The sequence below is a fragment of the Chiloscyllium punctatum genome, chromosome 36 (genome assembly GCF_047496795.1).
Source record: "Chiloscyllium punctatum isolate Juve2018m chromosome 36, sChiPun1.3, whole genome shotgun sequence".
Classification (NCBI taxonomy): domain Eukaryota; kingdom Metazoa; phylum Chordata; class Chondrichthyes; order Orectolobiformes; family Hemiscylliidae; genus Chiloscyllium; species Chiloscyllium punctatum.
In genome coordinates, this window is record NC_092774.1 from 64,126,622 (window position 1) to 64,147,310 (window position 20,689).

General features: G+C 45.9%; 1 protein-coding gene and 1 non-coding gene across 2 annotated transcripts in view; both read left to right on the top strand.

Moving 5' to 3' along the window:
• LOC140460597 (uncharacterized) overlaps positions 1–20,689 on the top strand; it is a 621,333-nt gene that overhangs the window by 282,664 nt on the left and 317,980 nt on the right. The window lies entirely within an intron of this gene.
• On the top strand, positions 654–725 carry trnae-uuc (transfer RNA glutamic acid (anticodon UUC)). The gene has a single exon. It is a non-coding gene; the product is annotated as a tRNA-Glu (tRNA).

Here is a 20,689-nt window from a genome sequence, read left to right on the forward strand (position 1 = left end):
TCCGAGGAGCAGGAAAATCGACGTTTCGGGCAAAAGCCCTTCATCAGGAATAGAGGCAGGACGCTTACAGGGTGGCGAGATAAATTGGGGGGTGCTGGGCCAAAGGTAGCAAAGAGTACAATCGGTGAATGGGGGTGGGGACGGAGGTGACAGGTCAGAGAGGTGGGTGGAGCGGAGAGGTGGGAAGGGAGATTGACAGGTCCTGAGGACAACGCTCAGCTGGAAGGTTGGAACTCAGGTAAGGTGGGGGGGAGGGGAAATGAGGAAACTGGTGCAGTCCACATTGATGTCCTGGGGTTGAATGTATCCGAGGCAGAAGTTGGGGCGTTCTTCCCCCAGACATCGGGTGGGGAGGGAGGGACGATGGAGGAGGCCCAGGACATGCATGTCCCTGTGAGAGTGGGAGGGGAGGTTGAAATGTTGGGCCATAGGGCGATGGGGTTGATTATTGCGGGTGTCCTGGAGATGTTCCCTCAAACGCTGTGACTTGACTCTGCGATGGGGCTCCAGTCTCCCCAATGTAGAGGAGACCGCATCGGGAGCAATGGAGACAAGAAACAACTTTGGTGGAAGCCTTCGAACTGCCGTGACCCGGGTTCGATTTCCGGGCAGGGAAGCAATTTTCAGTAGAGCTGTCAAACTTCATTGCCGTCTCCCTGGTGGTCAAGTGGTTAGGATTCGGCGCTTTCACCGCTGCGGCCCGGGTTCGATTCCCGGTCAGGGAAGCAACTTGCAGTGTATTCTTTTGGCAGCCCATTCTCCTTAAATGCGCTGTAGAGTTACTTATTGGTCTTTGTAGTCACTGGGTGCTGCACTGTGTTGTGGTTCGTTGAAATAGTGCCCTCGTTCAGATTTGTTTGTACATGAAGGGATGATTACTTCTGTACCTAAGTACTTGGTTCGTGTGTGTGGCTTTCCTGCAGAGGCTGTTTTGAATTTATCATTGACTGTTCGGTCTACTGTGACAACTGGAAATGACACTTTGTTGTTGTTCTCCTCTTTTGTGAATTTTATGCCAGGAAGGAGATTGTTGATGGTGTTGTAGGTTTCCTCTAATTTGTTTCATTTTTTGATGACAGAAGTGTTTCATGGGCGTTTCGTTGATTTGTTTGTAGGGCTTGTTACTGAATATGAAGTGGGTGATAAGGCACAGTTCCACGAGGTTGACAGTGTTATCTTTGCTGCTGAAGTTGGTTCTGTGTTTTTGTCTTTAGTTCTTCGAGTCGTGTCTTCAGTTTTCTTTGGCCACGTTGATGTTAATGGATGTGAACAGGGCTGTTATGTCAAAGGACAACATTATTCCATCCTCTTCTATCTTCGTGTCTTTGGTGTTCAGTAATTCTTGGATGGAGTAAGTGGAGTGGCATGAATCTTCGACTTGGTGTTTTAGTCCTCAGTGGAGGCCTTTGACTAGTCTGTATATTGGTGTTCCAAGCAGTGAGACTATGGCCTGAGGGGGGCTCCTAGTTTGAAAAAGAGGAGAACAACAATAAACTGCATTCTTAGATGTCACAGTAGAGCTAACAGTCAATGGGGAACTTCAAACTAGCATCTACAGAAAAAACAACACACACAAACCAAATACTTAACCACAGAAGCAATCATCCCAACACCCACAAACGAAGCTGCATCAGGACATTATTTCAACGAGCCACTACACACTGTAGCACAGAGAAACTACGAAGATCACAAGAGAAATACGTAGATAGTGTATTTAAGGAGAATGCGTCCCCAATAAACCCATTCCGCCGATTTCTCAGTGATGCTTCCAAGCTCACTCTCAAAAATTCGGTTTGTCCCTCCATTCTTTCCTGTTTGTTTTGTGTGGGTTTTGAAAGCGTTCCCAATCCTCTGACTGAGTATTGGAGTTGGGAAGGTAAAAACAATGACTGCAGATGCTGGAAACCAGATTCTGGATTAGTGGTGCTGGAAGAGCACAGCAGTTCAGGCAGCATCCAATTAGCTTCGAAATCGACGTTTCGGGCAAAAGCCCTTCGTCAGGAATAAAGGCAGTGAGCCTGAAGCATGGAGAGATAAGCTTATCTCTCCATACTTCAGGCTCACTGCCTTTATTCCTGACGAAGGGCTTTTGCCCGAAACGTCGATTTCGAAGCTGCTTAGATGCTGCCTGAATTGGAGTTGCGAAGTTATGTTGTGGCTGTACAGGACATTGGTGAGACCACTTTTAGAATATTGTGTGCAATTCTGGTGTCCCTCCAATCAGAAGGATATTGTGAAATTTGAAAGGGTTCTGAGGCACCAATGGGTCCATAGAGGTGAAGAGGCCCTTCTGCCGCCCTGAGTGTGGGAAGGCCTTCAGTGATTCCTCTATCCTGCTGACGGACCAGTTGGTCCACACCAGGGAAGGTTGTTCTCTGGCCCCAAGTGCGAGATGGCCTTCAGCAGTTCTTACCATCTGTTGAGACACCAGTGGGTCCACACTGAGAGGCCGTTCTTCTGCCCCAACTGTAGAAGGGGCATTGCTCTTTCCTCCGATGTACTGGCCCATTGGTGGATCCACATGGGGGAGATGTCGTTCAGTTGCCCTATGTGCAGGAAGGCCTTCAGCAATTCCTCGGCCCTGCTGAGGCACCAGTCTATCCACACCGGGGAGAAGCCATTCTCGTGCCCCGAATGTGGGAAGGTCTTTACCTGCTCCTCATAAGTGCTGAATCACTAGTGCCCTACTGAAGCACCAATGTGCCCATACCGGGGAGATGCCCTCCAGCTGGACCGAGTGTGGGAAGAGGTTCATGTTTTCCTACAACTTGCAGAAGCACCAGCGGGGGCACCAGCTCTCCCAGCAATCAGATCCTACCAGTGATGATGCCTTCAGTCACCTCCCAGGACTGAACCTCCTGCCAGTTCTGACAGTGGGTGCAGTGGGAGAGTAGGTGGGCTGTTTTAGTCTTCTGCTGGACTGCAATTGCCTTCCCGACACCCCACAATCACAACTCCATGGTGGCTCAGGGTTAGCACTGCTGCCTCATGGCACTAGGAACCCAGGAATAATTCCACCCTTGGGAGTCTGTGTGCAAATTATGGAGGGTAGGAAAATGGATCTGAGTGGGTTAGTTTTCGGAAGATCAGTGCAGATGTGTTCGGCTGAAGGACCTGTTTCCACATTGTGGGAGTTCTATGATTCTATGAGCTTTGCCTTCAGTGGACACTGTTGCTCATTGAGCCCGGGACTGCACATTGCCAATGAAATGATCCAGAGAAACTTAAGACCGCAAGACCATCGGAGAAGAAGTTTGGCTTACTCTGCCATTCGTTAGTAACAAAAGTATTGGATGAGATTAGCTACAGTGTGGAAACAGGCCATTTGTCCCAACAAGTCCACACCGGCCCTCCGAAGTGTAACCCATCCAGACCCATTTCCCTCTGACTAATGTACCTAACTCTATGGGCAATTGAGCATGGCCAATCCACATGACCTGCACATCTTTGGTTTATGGAAGAAAACAGGACCACCCAGAGAAAACTCACTCAGACATTGGGGGAAAGTGCAAATTCCTCACAGACAGCCACCCAAGGCTGGAATCAAACCTGGGTCCCTGGCGCTATGAGGCTGCAGTGATAATCACTGAGCCACTACATATTGCAACCCGAAGTTGGCAAGCCGGGGGTTGGGAGAATACAGCAAGCCAGGCAGCACCAGGATGTGGAGTAGTCAGCGTTTTGGGTATTAACCCTTCTTTATGACTGAAAGAGTGATTTATCTATGAGAAAAGATTTACATGAATGTTGCTGGGGGTTGGAGGGTTTGAGCTGCAGGGAGCGGCTGAATAACGTGGGGTTGTTTTCACTGGAGCATCGGAGGCAGAGAAGTGACCAAACAGCGGTTACAAAATCATGAGGGGCATGGACAGGGTAATAGACAATGTCCTTTCCTTGGGGTGGGGGAGTCCAGAACTCGAGGGCATAAGTTTAGGGTAAGAGGCGAAACAAATTAAAGGGACAACTTCTTCATGCAGAGAGTGGTACTTATATGAAATGCGCTGCCAGAGTATATGGGTCAGGTGCTGTCAAATAGGAGTAGATTAATATAGGATATCAGGTCAGCATGGACAAGTTGGACCGAAGGGTCTGTTTCCATGCTGTACGTGTCTCTGACTACTGGTCCTGATGTAAGTTTAAAATAGTGTCCAAGTAACTTTGAATATTTCAATCTTGTTGAGCTCACCTCCTGAAAAGTTTCAGATGAATCCCTCTGAGATATACTGTTTAAACATGCTGAGTTGAACAAAGTATCCCATCAAGTTCAACACAAACCCAGAGTTGAAGAAGTCAGAAGTCAGAACACCAAGGGGACCAAAACTGATCACAATATTCCAGGTGCAGCTTCATCAACGTCCTGTATAACTACAACATAACTTGCCAACATCTATACTCAATTCCCTAACTGATGAAGGCCAGTGTGCTGAAACCTTTCTTCACTGCCTTGTGTACCGATGTAATCAGAGATATAGGACCTACTTTAAACTGATCCACGATCCAGCTGCTGGGAGCACAGAAGTGGAGTAGTGCTGCGTGAGTGTGCTGGGTCGATAACCCAGAGGTCGATGGGTAAAAACCATGTGATTCTATTGCTCAATATCTCTGTAAGCTGCTTTCATATACAAAGGTTCTCTGTTCTGTATCTTGCCTTTGCATCTGGTTCCGAAAGCTTCTTCAGTGGAGGAGTGGCCGCTGGAGCCCAGGAGTTCAACAACCCCCCGGCGCTGGAGGAAGGTCCAAGCTCCAAGAAGCGAGGTGGGGGGTGGGGGGGTGGGGGGGGGGGGTAAGGCTGGAAGCCGGATTTGCTCAATGCTTGTATTTTTAACTAATTTAAATGGTACCTACTGTATGGGGCTATGGTTTACATTAAACTGAAGGATCATATCAGAGTGTTTATATTTAGCAGTGGTAGTTGGTAAAATGCACACTCTGGGGGAGCACTTTCTATGATGCTGCATTTCTCACCTTCTGCCCTTCCCCCATTTCTGATCTCCCATCTTGATTTTATATTTTTTTGGTAAAATTTAATTTCAGATTAATCAGACTTGCGATTCACTGTGTGCTATTAATTTGTTTGTTCGAATATTTCAAGTCAAAATTAATGCTGTAATTTAATTTCTGATGTCAGAGTTTGACATTGAATGTGCAGGTGTGAATACCAGTAAGTTGTGAAAATAAATCAAGAACTTGTGGTTTTGAACAAAAAGAGCAGTTCACTGATATTCATGGCATCGTCTCATTTGGGAGTGATGATTCAAATCTGACCAACAAACCGTTTCATGCATTCATCCAATTGAATAAAAATTTTCTTTAATTAATAAAAGAAAATAATTCTAGCAGGCTAAGACTTATGCAATCTATTTATAAGATTATGTCCATTGCTCGCAATATGGTCTCAACCACATTGGGGAAACTGGATGCCAACGAACCGAATATTTCAGGGAACAACTCTTGGACTCTAATTCTAACCGACACACCGCCCTGTGGCTGAACACTTTATCCCACCCTCCTCTTGCTTATCTCTCCACGCTTCAGGCTCACTGCCTTATTCCTGATGAAGGGCTTTTGCCCGAAACGTCGATTTCGCTGCTCGTTGGATGCTGCCTGAACTGCTGTGCTCTTCCAGCACCACGATTCCAGTATTTGGTTTTCTGCATCTGCAGTCATTGTTTTTACCACTTTAACTCCCCCTCCCATTCCACCAAGGACATGCAAGTCCTGGGCCTCCTTCACTGCCAACCTCTTGCTACCCGACACTTGTAGGAAAAACACCTCAACTTCTGCTTTAGGACCCTCCAACCACATGGTATCAATGCAGTTTTCATCAGTTTCCTTCTTTCCTCTCCCCACCTTGTCCCAGATCCAACCTTCCAATTCGACACCAACCTCTTGACCTGTCATACCTGTCCACCTTGCTTCTCACCTATTTACTCAACTCTCATCTCTGACCTATCACCATCAATTCCTACCTCCATCCACCTATTGCACTCCCAGCTGCCTTCCCTCCAGCCCCACTTCCTTCCCATTTATCTCTCAGCCCCCTTGGGCCACCCTTTATTCCTGATGAAGAGCTTATGCTCTAAACTAAGACTGTGATGAAGCAACATCCTAAACAAATAGGAAATAGCTCCCAAGTCAGATTTCATTCCCTCTTCTGTTTCCCAGTTCTTTCAGAAATAAGGAATGTCTTTTTCTTCCACTAGAAAGTGGTCTTCCCCTTTGCGCTGTCTGAAGTGTTATCCCTCACCACTCCTTCAGACACCTTTTAAGAATCCTTTCAACCTGTTTTTCTAACAATTGTGGAGGTGACCAAAAGCAAACATTTCACTCCTCCTCAATGCCCCATTTCTCCTCCTATGAGCCATTTTGTCATGTTGTCTATGTTACAAGCAGCCGAGTGCACTTGGTTTCTGAATTGAAATTTGGCCATTGAAGTGAACAGGATTAATATTTATCGATGGCTAGCTGTGTTTGCACTAACTGTAATTATCCACCAATATGATGTCTTTTGTTCCACCAAAACTGGAAACACTGATCTGTGTTTATATTGCAGTCGGATGTCGAAAATCATCCCAGCGATCTTCACGTTATTATAGTTTACTGAGGTCATAACATCATTGCGTGGCAGTTTGATGTGACTAAAACCTAGATGGCAATCTCTAGATTATGTTGTAAAAATATCAGTATGATGTTATTCACACCCCACGGTCACCAACTTTGTTTAAATCCCGTGATGAACAGTTTGTGTTTTACTTCTCACACTGCGGGGAGCTGAGCATTTACCCAAACAATGGGCACACCACCTCCCTGACACAGTGTTCACAAATCAAACTGACAGCAAAGATTCACGGGTGATCGAAAGTTTCCGCAAAGAAGATTTGGCTTAACAGATTTACGGAGTGAACGTGCTCCTTTCTTGATTTGAAATGTAAGAAGTCGATTGTAGTGAGCCTGACGTGATTTGAACACGCAACCTTTTGATCTGGAGTCAGACGCGCTACCGTTGTGTCACAAGCTCACGAGCAGCTCACGAGCCGCTCCTAGCCTCTATTCATGCTTAAGGGAAGTGATCGCACGACAATGATTTTACGTTTATGTCTGTTCTGTTTCTCCCCCTTCTCTTTCTGTCTCCATAAACAATTGCCAACTCTCTCTCAATAAAAATCTGAAAGAACTGCGGATGCTGTATATCAGAAACAAAAAACAGGAGTTGCCGGTGACCCTTCCACAGAACAGATGGTGATTGGGAAAATGTCGGTTTATATTCAGGAGACATTGTAGGAGGAAGGCGGAGATCAGGACAGAGCCCAAAGTGAAGGAAGAACTGTTGGACAGAAAAAGGTGTTGATAACGATCTGTGTGGGAGGGTGAATAACTGTTAATGGAGACTGTCCGTGGCTAAGTAGTGTGGAATTACAGACTATGTGATAACAAGGCTTGGTGTGTGTGGAAGGGATGAGGATGCGATGGAGTTCAGGCCCTAGAATTATTGAATTCGATATTGGGACCGGAGGGATGTATGGTCCCCAAGTGTAATATTCGGCCCACTTCGTTCTGCTGGTGCTGAGCTTCGCTGGGACAATACAGCAAACCTGAGACAGAGATGTTGGCCAGGGAACAGGGTGGGGTGTGGAATTGGCAGGCAACTGGAAGGTCAGGGTCTTTTTTGCGGGAAGAAAGTAGATGTTCTGTGCAGCAGTCACCCAGTTTATGCTTCGTTTTCCCCAATGTAGATGAGACGATATTGTGAGCAGCAAATGCAGTAGACTGGGTTGTGGGTAGTGCAGGTAAAGTGCTGCTTCACCTGGAAGGGAAGTTTGGCCCCTTGGATAGCGAGGAGGGAATAGGTAAATGGGTTGGTGTCACACATTCAACAGTTGCAGGGGAAAGTGCAACTCAACCTGCAAGTTTACTTTGAGAAAATCCTAGACTTGAACTCCCAAGTCTTTTTCCATTTCGGATTTCCGCATTTTCTCCCCATAATCCTTCTGTTCCAACAGTGACTATCTGGTGTCAGGGTCGCACCAGTGATTTCCTGACATATGGATTGTGTTTTGGAAAACCAAGGAATGTCAGGAACTGCGAGTATCTCAGGAGCAATCGTTATTCCTGGGGGAGGCAGAGAGGAATGTGGTGTGGTCCTGTAAACTCCAGAACATTGATAACTTCATGAGGCAGCAATAAATCTTTCTGGACCAAGAAACGAAAGGGCCAATGAGAAACTGCTACAAGACAGTTAACAAATAACATACATTAACTATCGCTGGGAAGGAGGAGGCAAAACAATGAGCTGTTTCTTTGGACAGATGAGATAATGGTATTTAATACCTGTGTGACAAAAGGACAATTAATTCTGCCTGTAGAAGGAAGGCCTTGGTGTTAACGGGTTAATCGCAGGACAGGCTGTTTCAAACAGGTGGAAACCCCTCAAGGATAAGAAAGTAAGCTACAGACCTGAGGTCTCCAGAAGTGTGGGGAGGTGGTGTCAGAATCGAAAGAAACGTGACACCACAAATTTGAAATTGAGGGAACTCCACCAGAATTCAACTCCAGAATGTTTTAGCAGCAGTACTTGGAAGAACAACAATGCATGAAACCCCTGAGAAGTTCCAGAGATGGGCACTGTTGGTGGAAACAATGTTAAATTCCACCATCACTTGGGTGATAGCTGGTGTGGTGCTGGAAATACACAGCAGGTCAGGCAGCATCCAAGGAGCAGGACAGTGGCTGTTTCAGGCATAAGTCCTTCAACTATTGAATTTGAAACTTCAGTCTTCAGATCTTCAAATGTACTGGAAAAAAAAGATTATGAAAGTCATCACTGTCAGTCAGGGTAGAAACTCAGAACAAGCAATTCTACTTTATGCAGAACATTCCTTTCTTTTGTAATTCCATGAAATTGATAGCACCATTACCCTGCTCCGATTGCTCTACATTTACACCTGATTAATGCATCTAACTTACACATCCTGGACACTATGGACAATTTAACATGGCTAATTCACCCAAACCTGCACATCTTTGGATAGTGAGAAGAAACAGGTGCACTGGAAGAAATCCGCCTCAAACACCAGTTGGAGAATGTGCAATATCCACACAGACAACGGCCCCGAGGCTGGAATTGTACCTGGCTCCATGGTGCCGTGAGACAGCAGCACTAACCACTGAGACACCGTACCTTCCTTTTCCAGTCCCGCCACCAAGTCACTCAGCTTGAGCTCAAGCAAAGCACTACGTTTAATTTTCGCTTCACGTTCACTAAACTTTCAGACCGTCCCCACTTCCCCTCCGGGAAATGCAAAGAGCTGGAGGTTGCCGATTAGAATCCCTACAGTGCAGAATGAGGCCATTTGGCCCAACAAGTACATACCAACACTCCGAAGAGTAACCCACCCACACCCATTTCCCTACTCCTATCACTCTCCATTTACCTCCGACTAATATACCTAACCCACACATCTCTGAATACTATGGGGCAATTTAGCATGGCCAATTCACCCTAACCTGCACATATTTGGACTGTGGGAGGAAACTGGAGCACCTGGATGAAACCCACACAGCCACGGCGGCAGGGGGTGGGGGGGGGGGGGTGTGGGGTGGGGTGGGGGGAGAAAATGTGCAAACTCCACACAGACAGTCACCTGAAGCTGAAGTCAAATCCTTGTCTCTGGTGCTGTGAGGCAGCAGTGCTAACCAGTGAGCCATGTGCCGCCCATGTGTGCTGAAAGAGATGCAATGTGGAACTTCATTGACTGTACCGCACAGTGGATTGTTGAGTAAGGTCGAGTCTCGAAGGACCTGGAAAGAGGTAGCCAACATTTAGGAGTGCATTGCGACAGATGCTGGAATCCGTCCTGAAACAACAAATGCTGGAGATCACAGCTGGTCAGGCAGCGTCCACATAGAGAGAGCAAGCTAATATTTCAGGTCTTCTTAGAGATTTATAAAATCTTGCTGGATACAGAGAAGATGAATGTCAGGAGTCATTTCCCTGGAATGAGGGATTTCGAGACTAGTTTACATATTTTTAAGGTGAGAACAGAAAGATTTAAAAACAAAATAAGGGGCAACATTTTCACACAGAGAGTGCTTCATGTGTGGAATGAATTTCCAGAGGAAGTGGTAGATGCGCTTACAGTCAGAACATTTAAATGACATTTGGAATAGTACATGAATAAGAAATGCTCAGAGGGATATTGGGCCAAGCACATGTAGGTGGGACTAGTTTAGTTTGGGATTATGGTCGACATGGACTGGTTGGACCGAAGGATCTGTTTCCGTGCTGTGTGACTCTGACTGGATACTGTATCAAGGAGGCAGAAAACTGGAAAAGGCATCACGCTGTAAAGTTGAGTGAAATAAGGGTTGAGGGGAAGGGTGAGAGTAGTAACAAATTAAAAATTCTATATATGAATGCACGAAGCATTAGACACAAGGTGGATGAGCTTGAGGCTCTTTTGGAAATTGGCAGATACGATATTGTGGGGATAACTGAGACGTGGCTTCATGGGGACAGGGCCTGGGAAATGAATATTCAAGCCTACACGTGTTATCGTAAGGATAGACTGACGGGCAGAGGGGGTGGGGTGGCCTTGTTGGTAAGGGAGGATATTCAGTCCCTTGCACGGGCGGACCTAGAGTCAGGGGATGTAGAGTCAGTGTGGATAGAGCTTCGAAACACTAAGGGTAAAAAGACCCTCATGGGAGTCATCTACAGGCCCCCAAACAGTAGTCTGGATGTTGGAGGTAAGTTGAATCAGGAGCTGAAATTGGCTTGTCGCAAAGATGTTACTACAGTTGTTATGGGGGATTTTAACATGCAGGTAGACTGGGAGAATCAGGATGGTATCGGGCCTCAAGAAAGAGACTTTGTGGAGTGCCTCAGAGATGGATTTTTAGAGCAGCTGGTGCTGGAGCCGACCAGGGATAAGGTGATTCTGGATCTGGTATTGTGTAACGAACCAGAATTGGTCAGTGACCTCGAAGTGAAGGAGCCATTGGGAAGTAGTGACCATAATACAATAAGCTTCAATCTGCAATTTGAGAGGGAGTGGGTACAATCTGAAGTGACAATATTTCAGTTGAATAAAGGGAAATATGGAGCTATGAGGGAGCAACTGGCCAAAGTTCAATGGTTCAATACCTTAACAGGGAAGACCGTGGAGGAACAATGGCGGATATTTCTGTGTATAATGCAGAAGATGCAGGATCAGTTCATTCCTAAAAGGAAGAAAGATCCCAGGAGGAGACATGGGCGGCCGTGGCTGACAAGGGAAGTAAAGAAACATATAAGGTTAAAAGAGAAAAAGTATAACTTAGCGAAGATAAGCGGGAAAACGGAGGACTGGGAAGCTTTTAAAGAACAACAGAGAATAAGTAAGAAGGAAATACGCAGAGAAAAAATGAGGTTCGAAGGTAAACTGGCCAAGAATATAAAGGAGGATAGTAAAAGCTTTTTTAGGTATGTCCAAGGCAAAAAAATGGTTAGGACAAAAATTGGGCCCTTGAAGACAGAAGCAGGGGAATATATTATTGGGAACGAAGAAATGGCAGAGGAATTAAATGGGTACTTCAGATCTGTGTTCACTGGGGAAGACACAAGCAATCTCCCTGAGGTAACAGTGGCTGAAGGACCTGAACTTAAGGGAATTTCTATTTGCCAGGATTTGGTGTTGGAGAGACTGTTAGGTCTGAAGGTTGATAAGTCTTTGGGACCTGATGGCCTGCATCCCAGGGTACTGAAGGAGGTGGCTCGGGAAATCGTGGATGCGCTGGTGATTATTTTCCAGAGTTTAATAGAATCGGGGTCGGTTCCTGAGGATTGGAGGGCGGCTAATGTTGTGCCACTTTTTAAGAAGGGTGGGCAGGAGAAAGCAGGAAATTATAGACCAGTTAGTCTGACCTCAGTGGTGGGAAAGATGCTGTAGTCTATTATAAAGGATGAAATTACGGCACATCTGGATAATAGTAACAGGATAGGACAGAGTCAGCATGGATTTATGAAGGGGAAATCATGCTTGACTAATCTTCTTGAATTTTTTGAGGATGTAACTCGGAAGATGGACGAGGGAGATCCAGTGGATGTAGTGTACCTGGACTTTCAGAAAGCTTTTGATAAAGTCCCACACAAGAGGTTAGTGAGTAAAATTAGGGCGCACGGGATTGGGGGCAAAGTACTAGATTGGATAGAGAATTGGTTGGCTAATAGGAAACACAGGGTAGTGATTAATGGCTCCATTTCGAAATGGCAGGCAGTGACCAGTGAGGTACCGCAAGGATCCGTGCTGGGACCGCAGCTTTTTACAATATATGTAAATGATATAGAAGATGGTATCAGCAATAACATTAGCAAATTTGCTGATGACACAAAGCTAGGTGGTAGGGTGAAATGTGATGAGGATGTTAGGGGATTACAGGGTGACCTGGACAAGTTAGGTGAGTGGGCAGATGCATGGCAGATGCAGTTTAATGTGGATAAATGTCTGGTTATCCACTTTGGTGGCAAGAACAGGAAGGCAGATTACTACCTCAATGGTATCAAATTAGGTAAAGGGGCTGTTCAGAGAGATCTGGGTGTTCTTGTCCACCAGTCAATGAAGGCAAGCATGCAGGTACAGCAGGTCGTGAAGAAGGCTAATAGCATGCTGGCCTTCATAACAAGAGGGATTGAGTATAGAAGCAAAGAGGTGCTTCTGCAGCTGTACAGGGCCCTGGTGAGACCACACCTGGAGTACTGTGTACAGTTCTGGTCTCCAAATTTGAGGAAAGACATTCTGGCTATTGAGGGAGTGCAGCGTAGGTTCACGAGGTCAATTCCTGGAATGGCAGGATTGCCTTACACGGAAAGACGGAAGCGACTGGGCTTGTATACCCTTGAGTTTAGAAGACTGAGAGGGGATCTGATTGAAACGTATAGGATTATGAAAGGACTGGACACTCTGGCAGGAGGGAACATATTTCCGTTGATGGGGGAGTGCCGAACCAGAGGACACAACTTAAAAATACGGGGTAGACCATTTAGGACAGAGATGAGGAGAAACTACTTCACCCAGAGAGTGGTGGCTGTGTGGAATGCTCTGCCCCAGAGGGCAGTGGAGGCCCAGTCTCTGGATTCTTTTAAGAAAGAATTGGATAGAGCTCTTAAAGATAGTGGAGTCAAGGGGTATGGAGATAAGGCTGGAACAGGATACTGATTAGGAATGATCAGCCATGATCATATTGAATGGCGGTGCAGGCTCGAAGGGCAGAATGGCCTACTCCTGCATCTATTGTCTATTGTCTATTGTCTAATGATGTGGGGAAGATGTTTCCACCAGTAGGAGAAACGAGGACCAGAGGACACAGGCTCAGGGTGAAGGAATGTTCTTCAGAACTGAGAGGAGGAGGAATTTCTTCAGCCAGAGGATGGTGAATCTGTGGATCTCATTGCTGAAGAGCGCTGTGGAGGCCAAGTCATTGAGGGCATTTAAGACAGGGATAGATAGGTCTTTAATGAATAAGGGGATCAAGGGTTACGAGGAGAAGGCAACAGAATGGGGTTGAGTAACATATCGACCATGATCGACTGGTGGAGCAGACTCAGTGGGCCAAATGGCCTCATTCTGCTCCTGTATATTGTCGTCTTAAAACTGGGCAGATTACTGAAGTGGTTTTCATGAACAATTTTAGAGTCCTGAAGTAAAGTCGTAGAGGTGTACAGCACGGAAACAGACCCTTTAGTCCAACTCGTCCATGCTGACCAGTTATCCTAATCTAATCTCGTCCCATTTGCCAGGACTTGGCCACTATCGCTCTCAACCCTTCCTATTCGTATACCCCTCCAGATGCCTTTTAAATGCAGTAATTGTACCATCCTCCATCACTTACTCTGACACTCATCCCATTCACGCACCACCCTCTGCATGAAACACTTGTCCCTGAGGTCTCTTTTAAAATCTTTCCCCTCTCACTCTAAACCTCTGCCTCTAATTCTGGACTCCACAACCCAGGGAAAAAACTTTGTCTGTTTATAAAATCATGAGGATTATGGATAGAATAAACGTGTGGAAGGTCACCACCACCGCCCCACCTCCCCCCCTCCTCCCCCCCCCCAATAAAAAGCCACTTACGCTCTGGGAAAACAGTCCGAGTCAACTCTGCCTCTCCAGATAGCTAAGATCCTCCAAACCCGGCAACATTCTTGGAAATCTTTTCTGAACCCTTTCAAGTTTCACAGCATCCTCCTGATAGGATGAAGACCAGAATTGCACACAATATTCCGAAAGTGGCCGAACCAGGTGTCCTATACAGCTGCAACGTGACCTCTCAACTTTACTACCCAATGCTCTGACCGATAAAGGAAGGCATACCAAATGTCTTCCTCACTGTTCTATCTACCTGCGACTCTACTGTCAAGGAGCTGTGAACCTGCACTCCAAGGTCTCTTTGATCAGAAACACTCCCTCGGACCTTACCTGATTTGCTTTTCCAAAATGCAGAGCCTCACATTTATCTAAATTAAACTCCATCTGTCATTCCTTCGCCCATTCGCCCATCGGATCAATCATCATTGTGATCTGAGGTAACCTTATTTGCTGGACACTACACCTCCAATTCTGGTTTTATCTTCAAACTTACTAATATACCTCTGATGCTCGCATCCAAATCATTCATATAAATGATGAAAAGTAGTGGAACCAGCACCAATCCTTGTGGTACAATATTGGTCACAGGCCTCCAGTCTGAAAATCAACTCTTCATCACCACCCTCTGTCTTCTACCTTCAAGCCAGATCTGTATCCAAATGGCTAGTTCTCCCTGTATTTCTCAAGATCTAACCTTGCTAACCAGTCTCTCATGAGGAACCTTGTTGAATGCCTTTCTGAAGTCCATGGAGATCATGTCAACTGCTCTGCCCTCGTCAATCCCTTGTTCCTTATTCAAAAAACTCAAACAAGTTCGTGAGACATGATTTCTCACGCACAAAGCCATGCTGACTATCCCTAATCAGTCCTTGCCTTTCCAAATACATGTACATCCCGTCCCTCAGGATTACCTCCAACAACTTGCCCTCCAGCAATGTCACGCTCACTGGTTGATAGTTATCTGGCTTTTCCTTGCAATCTTTCTTAAATATTGGTACCACGTTAGACAGCCTCCAGTCTTTCATCACCTCACTTGTGACTATCAATGATACAAATACCTCAGCAAGGGACCCAACAATCACTTCTCTAGCTTCCCACAGTGTTCTAGGGTACACCTGATCAGATCCTGGGGATTTATCCACTTGCATGCATTTCAAGACATCCAGCACCACCTCCTTTGTAGGGCGGACATTTTCAGATTTTTCAAGATATCATCATCTGTTTCCACACATTCTATTTCTTCCATGTCCTTCCCTACAGTAAACACTGATGCAAAATATTTGTTTATTATCTCCCCCAACTCCTGCAGCTCCACACATAGGCTGTCTTGCTGATCTTTGAGGGGCCCTATTCTCTCCATAGTTACACTTTTCTCCTTAATGTATTTATAAAGACCCGTTGGATTCTCCTTAACTCTACTTGTCGAAGCTATCTCATGTTCCCTTTTTGCCCTCCTGAGTTTACTCTTAAGTAAACTCTCACTCTCTCAGCGGAGCAGGTAACGGCTGTCTGGGTGGTGTTTCTTTAAGTCACGGTATAGTTCAGTTGTTGCTTTTGTAACGGCTAAAATTTAAAGTTTTTTTTAAGCGCCGAGCGGACCTGGAAGCTGGTGTCGCGCTAGCTTATCTGGGAAGGTTTTTTTCTTATAAAAGCGCGCAGGCGAGGTACCCGAGGCACTCCAGATGTAGAGCCTCCCACCCACCCTCCTGCTCTAACCTAATAATAAGACCCATTGTGACAAGCAGGTAAATGCTGCATTTTGCTTGTTTGTTTCTTTAGATCTAGTTTTTAAAGTTTCTCTTTTAGAGGGATGGCAGCGAAGGCAGTGCAATGTTCCTCTTGCAACATGTATGAGGTGAGGGAAGCCATTAGCGTCCCTCCTGATTACACTTGCAAGAAGTGCACCCATCTCCAGCTCCTCCAAGACCATGTTAGGGAACTGGAGCTGAAGTTGGATGAACTGCGGATCATTCGGGAGGCAGAGGTGGTCATAGATCAGAGCTTTAGGGAAGTAGTTACTCCGAAAGTTATAGAGAGATGGGTGTCAGTGAGGGGGAGTGGGAGGAAGCAGCCAGTGCAGGGACCCCCTGCGGTCATTCCCCTCAAGAACAAGTATACTGTTTTAGATACTTGTCGGGGGGGATGACTTACCAGGGTTAAGCAACGAGGTTCAGGCCTCTGGCACGGAGCCTGCCCCCGTTGCTCAGAAGGGAAGGGTGGAGAAAGGTAGAGCGATAGTTATTGGGGACTCAATAGTGAGGGGCACAGATAGGCGGTTTTGCGGGGGCGACAGAGACTCACGATTGGTATGTTGCCTCCCAGGTGCAAGGGTACGTGATGTTTCTGATCGTGTTGTCCGGGTCCTCAAGGGGGAGGGGGAGCAGCCCCAGATCGTGGTCCACGTTGGCACCAACGACATAGGTAGGAAGAGGGGTGAGGATGTTAGACAGGCTTTCAGGGTGCTCGGTTGGAAGCTCAGAGCTAGAACGAAAAGAGTCGTTGTCTCTGGTTTGTTACCCGTGCCACGTGATAGAGAGTCGAGGAATAGGGAGAGAGAAGAGTTAAATGCGTGGCTACAGGGATGGTGCAGGAGGGAGGGATTCCGGTTTCTGGACAACTGGGGTTCTTCCTGGGGAAGGTGGGACCTGTATAAACAGGATGGTCTACACCTGAACCTGAGGAGCACTAGTATCCTTGGGGAGAGGTTTGCTAGTGCTCTTTGGGAGGGTTTAAACTAACTTTGCAGGGGCATGGGAACCCGGACTGTAGCTTTAGGGTACAGGACCTTGAGTGTAGGGAGGTTAGGAACATGGCATCGATCGCGAAGGAGGGTGCCTGTAAACAGGAAGGTGGCTTGAAGTGTATCTACTTCAATGCCAGAAGTATAAGAAATAAGGTAGGTGAGCTTGCAGCATGGGTTGGTACCTGGGACTTCGATGTTGTGGCCATTACAGAGACGTGGGTAGAACAGGGAAAGGAATGGCTGTTGCAGGTTCCAGGGTTTAAATGTTTTATTAGGGTCAGAGATGGGGGTAAAAGAGGGGGAGGTGTGGCATTGCTTGTCAAGGATAGTATTACAGCAGTAGAAAGGAGGAAGACTTGCCATCTGAGGTAGTGTGGGCAGAAGTTAGAAATAGGAAAGGTGAGGTCACCCTGTTAGGAGTTTTCTACAGGCCTCCTAATAGTCCGAGAGAAGTAGAGGAAAGTATTGCGAGGATGATTCAGGAGAAGAGTGAAAGTAGCAGGGTGGTTGTTATGGGGGACTTTAACTTCCCAGATATTGACTGGGGAAGCTCTAGCTCGAGTTCGTTAAATGGGTCGGTGTTTGTCCAATGTGTGCAGGAGGGTTTCCTGACACAATATGTAGGTAGGCCAACAAGAGGTGAGGCTATACTGGATTTGGTTCTAGTTAATGAACCAGGCCAGGTGTTAGACTTGGAGGTAGGTGAGCACTTCGGGGGCAGTGACGACAACTCGGTAACATTTACTCTCGTGATGGAGAGGGATAAGTGTACACTGCAGGGCAACAGTTATAGCTGGGGGCAGGGAAATTATGATGCGGTGAGGCATGACTTAGGATGTGTGGATTGGAAAAATAGGCTTCAAGGGAAGAGCACAAATGATATGTGGAGATTGTTCAAGGAACAGCTAATGGGTGTCCTTGATAAGTATGTACCAGTCAGGCAGGGAGTAAAGCGTCTTGTGAGGGAGCCGTGGTTTAATAAGGAATTGGAATCCCTTGTGAAAGGGTAAAGGGCGGGCTATGTAAAGATGAGGCATGAAGGTTCAGTTGGGGCGATTGAGAGTTATAAGGTAACCAGGAAGGATCTAAAGAGAGAGCTAAGAGCAGCGAGAAGGGGACATGAAAAGTCCTTAGTTGGTAGGATTAGGGAAAACCCAAAGGCCTTCTATAGGTACGTCAGGAATAAAAGGATGACTAGGGTATGTATCGGTCCAGTCAAGGATAGTAGTGGGAAGTTGTATGTGGAGGCAGAGGAGATTGGAGAGACACTAAATCAATACTTTTCGTCAGTATTCACTCAGGAACAGGACACTGTTGCTGATGTGAATATTGAGTCACAAGTGATTAGAATAGATGGCCTTGAGGTACGTAGGGAAGAGGTCTGGGGAATACTGGAAAGGATGAAAATAGATAAGTCCCCTGGGCCTGATAGCATTTATCCTAGAATCCTCTGGGAAGCTAGGGAGGAGATAGCGGAGCCATTGGCCTTGATTTTTATGTCGTCGTTGTCTACGGGAATAGTGCAAGAAGACTGGAGGATAGCGAATGTGGTCCCCTTGGTCAAGAAGGGAAGCAGGGATAGCCCGAGTAACTATAAGCCAGTGAGTCTCACGTCTGTTGTGGGCAAAGTCTTAGAGAGAATTGTAAGGGATAGGATTTATGAACATCTGGATAGGAATAATGTGATCAAGGATAGTCAGCATGGTTTTGTGAATGGCAGGTCGTGCCTCACAAACCTTATTGAATTCTTTGAGAAGGTAACCAAGGAAGTGGACGAGGGTAAAGCAGTAGATGTGGTGTATATGGATTTTTGCAAGGCGTTCAATAAGGTATCCCATGGCAGGCTAATGCAAAAACTTCGGAGGTATGGCATTGAGGGTGCATTAGAGGTTTGGATTAGGAATTGGCTGGCTGGAAGGAGACAGAGGGTAGTAGTTGATGGTATAGGTTCATCTTGGAGCGCAGTTACTAGCGATGTTCCACAAGGATCTGTTTTGGGACCATTGCTGTTTGTCATTTTTATAAATGGCCTGGAGGAGGGGCTTGAAGGCTGGGTGAGCAAGTTTGCGGATGACACGAAAGTCGGTGGAGTTGTGGACAGCGAAGAAGGATGTGGCAGGTTAAAGCGCGATATAGATAAGTTGCAGAGCTGGGCAGTAAGGTGGCAAATGGAATTCAATGTAGCTAAGTGTGAAGTTATTCACTTTGGTAGGAGTAACAAGAAGATGGATTACTGGGCTAATGATAGACTACTTGGTAGTGTGGATGAGCAGAGGGATCTTGGTGTCCATGTACACAGATCTTTGAAAGTTGCCACCCAGGTAAATAGTGCTGTGAAGAAGGCATATGGTGTACTGGGCTTTATTAGTAGAGGAATTGAGTTCCGGAGTCCTGAGGTCATGTTGCAGTTGTATAAGACTCTGGTGCGGCATTATCTGGAGTATTGTGTGCAGTTTTGGTCGCCCTACTACAGGAAGGATGTGGAGGCATTGGAACGAGTGCAGAGGAGGTTTACCAGAATGTTGCCTGGCATGGTAGGAAGATCGTATGAGGAAAGGCTGAGGCACTTGGGACTTTTCTCATTGGAGAAAAGAAGGTTTATGGGAGATTTGATAGCGGTGTACAAGATGATTAGGGGTTTAGATAGGGTTCACAGTGAGAACCTTTTTCCGCGTATGGAGTCAGCTGTTACTCGGGGACACAGCTTTAAATTAAGGGGTGGTAGTTATAGGACAGATGTTAGGGGTAGATTTTTTACTCAGCGGGTTGTGAGTTCATGGAATGCCCTGCCAGTAGCAGTGGTGGACTCTCCCTCTTTAGGGTCATTTAAGCGGGCATTGGACAAGCATATGGAGATTATTAGGCTAGTGTAGGTTAGGTAGGCTTCGGTCGGCGCAACATCGAGGGCCGAAGGGCCTGTACTGCGCTGTATTTTTCGATGTTCTATGTTCTTTGGTACATTAATCCCCGAACTTGTTTTAAATTACCTTCAAGAAGGTCATTTAAATGCAGAGCTTTTCGAACAACAATGTCAGTCTGACTCGATATTGGGACACAGACAGAATTCACACATATTGTTAGAAAAGCTCTACATTTAATGACTTTCTGAAATGACTGATCTTTAACATTGAGAATAGTTACATTGATACTTTCAGACTTTAACAATGTTTCTGAATATATGTTCACTTTTTGAAAAGAACTGCTGAAATCTTTCTGAAACTTGTATTGAAACGTGTGCAGTTAGGCCACAGCCCAAGACAGGCTGTAAAGGATGAATGGCCTAATCCGAGTTTTGTGGAATTGATTCTGACTATGTAGAAATAGAGTCATACAGTTGTAGAGCACAGAAGCAAACCCTTCAGTCCAGACAACCAAATATCCTAAATTAATCTCGTGACCCATTTGCCAACATTTGGTCCATATCCCTCTGATTCTTTTCTATTCATGTCTCCAACCAGATGCATTTTTTTCTTCTTCAGCTAATTGAAGCTGGAGAAGCCTGAAATCTTTAAAGGATTTCCTGAAAAAAAAAACTTTTCTGCAAGATTTGGCTCAGTGGTGGATTTTCTAATGCTTTGCCTTTGTAGTTTTCAATTTGTTAAAACCTTTCAGTTGTTGTTGTCCAAGGCAGAGTAAATATTCATTTAAGATATAATTGAGTTAGATACATTCATTACAATGTTTTTCCATCATTACCAGTGATTGTCCATCATTTAGTACATTGAGCATCATCTTTTTGTGATTCAACAGATATGATTTGAAGTGAATTCTGCAAGATACTTTTGTATTTTATCGAACTTTGCTTTGTGTTAAAGATTTCCTT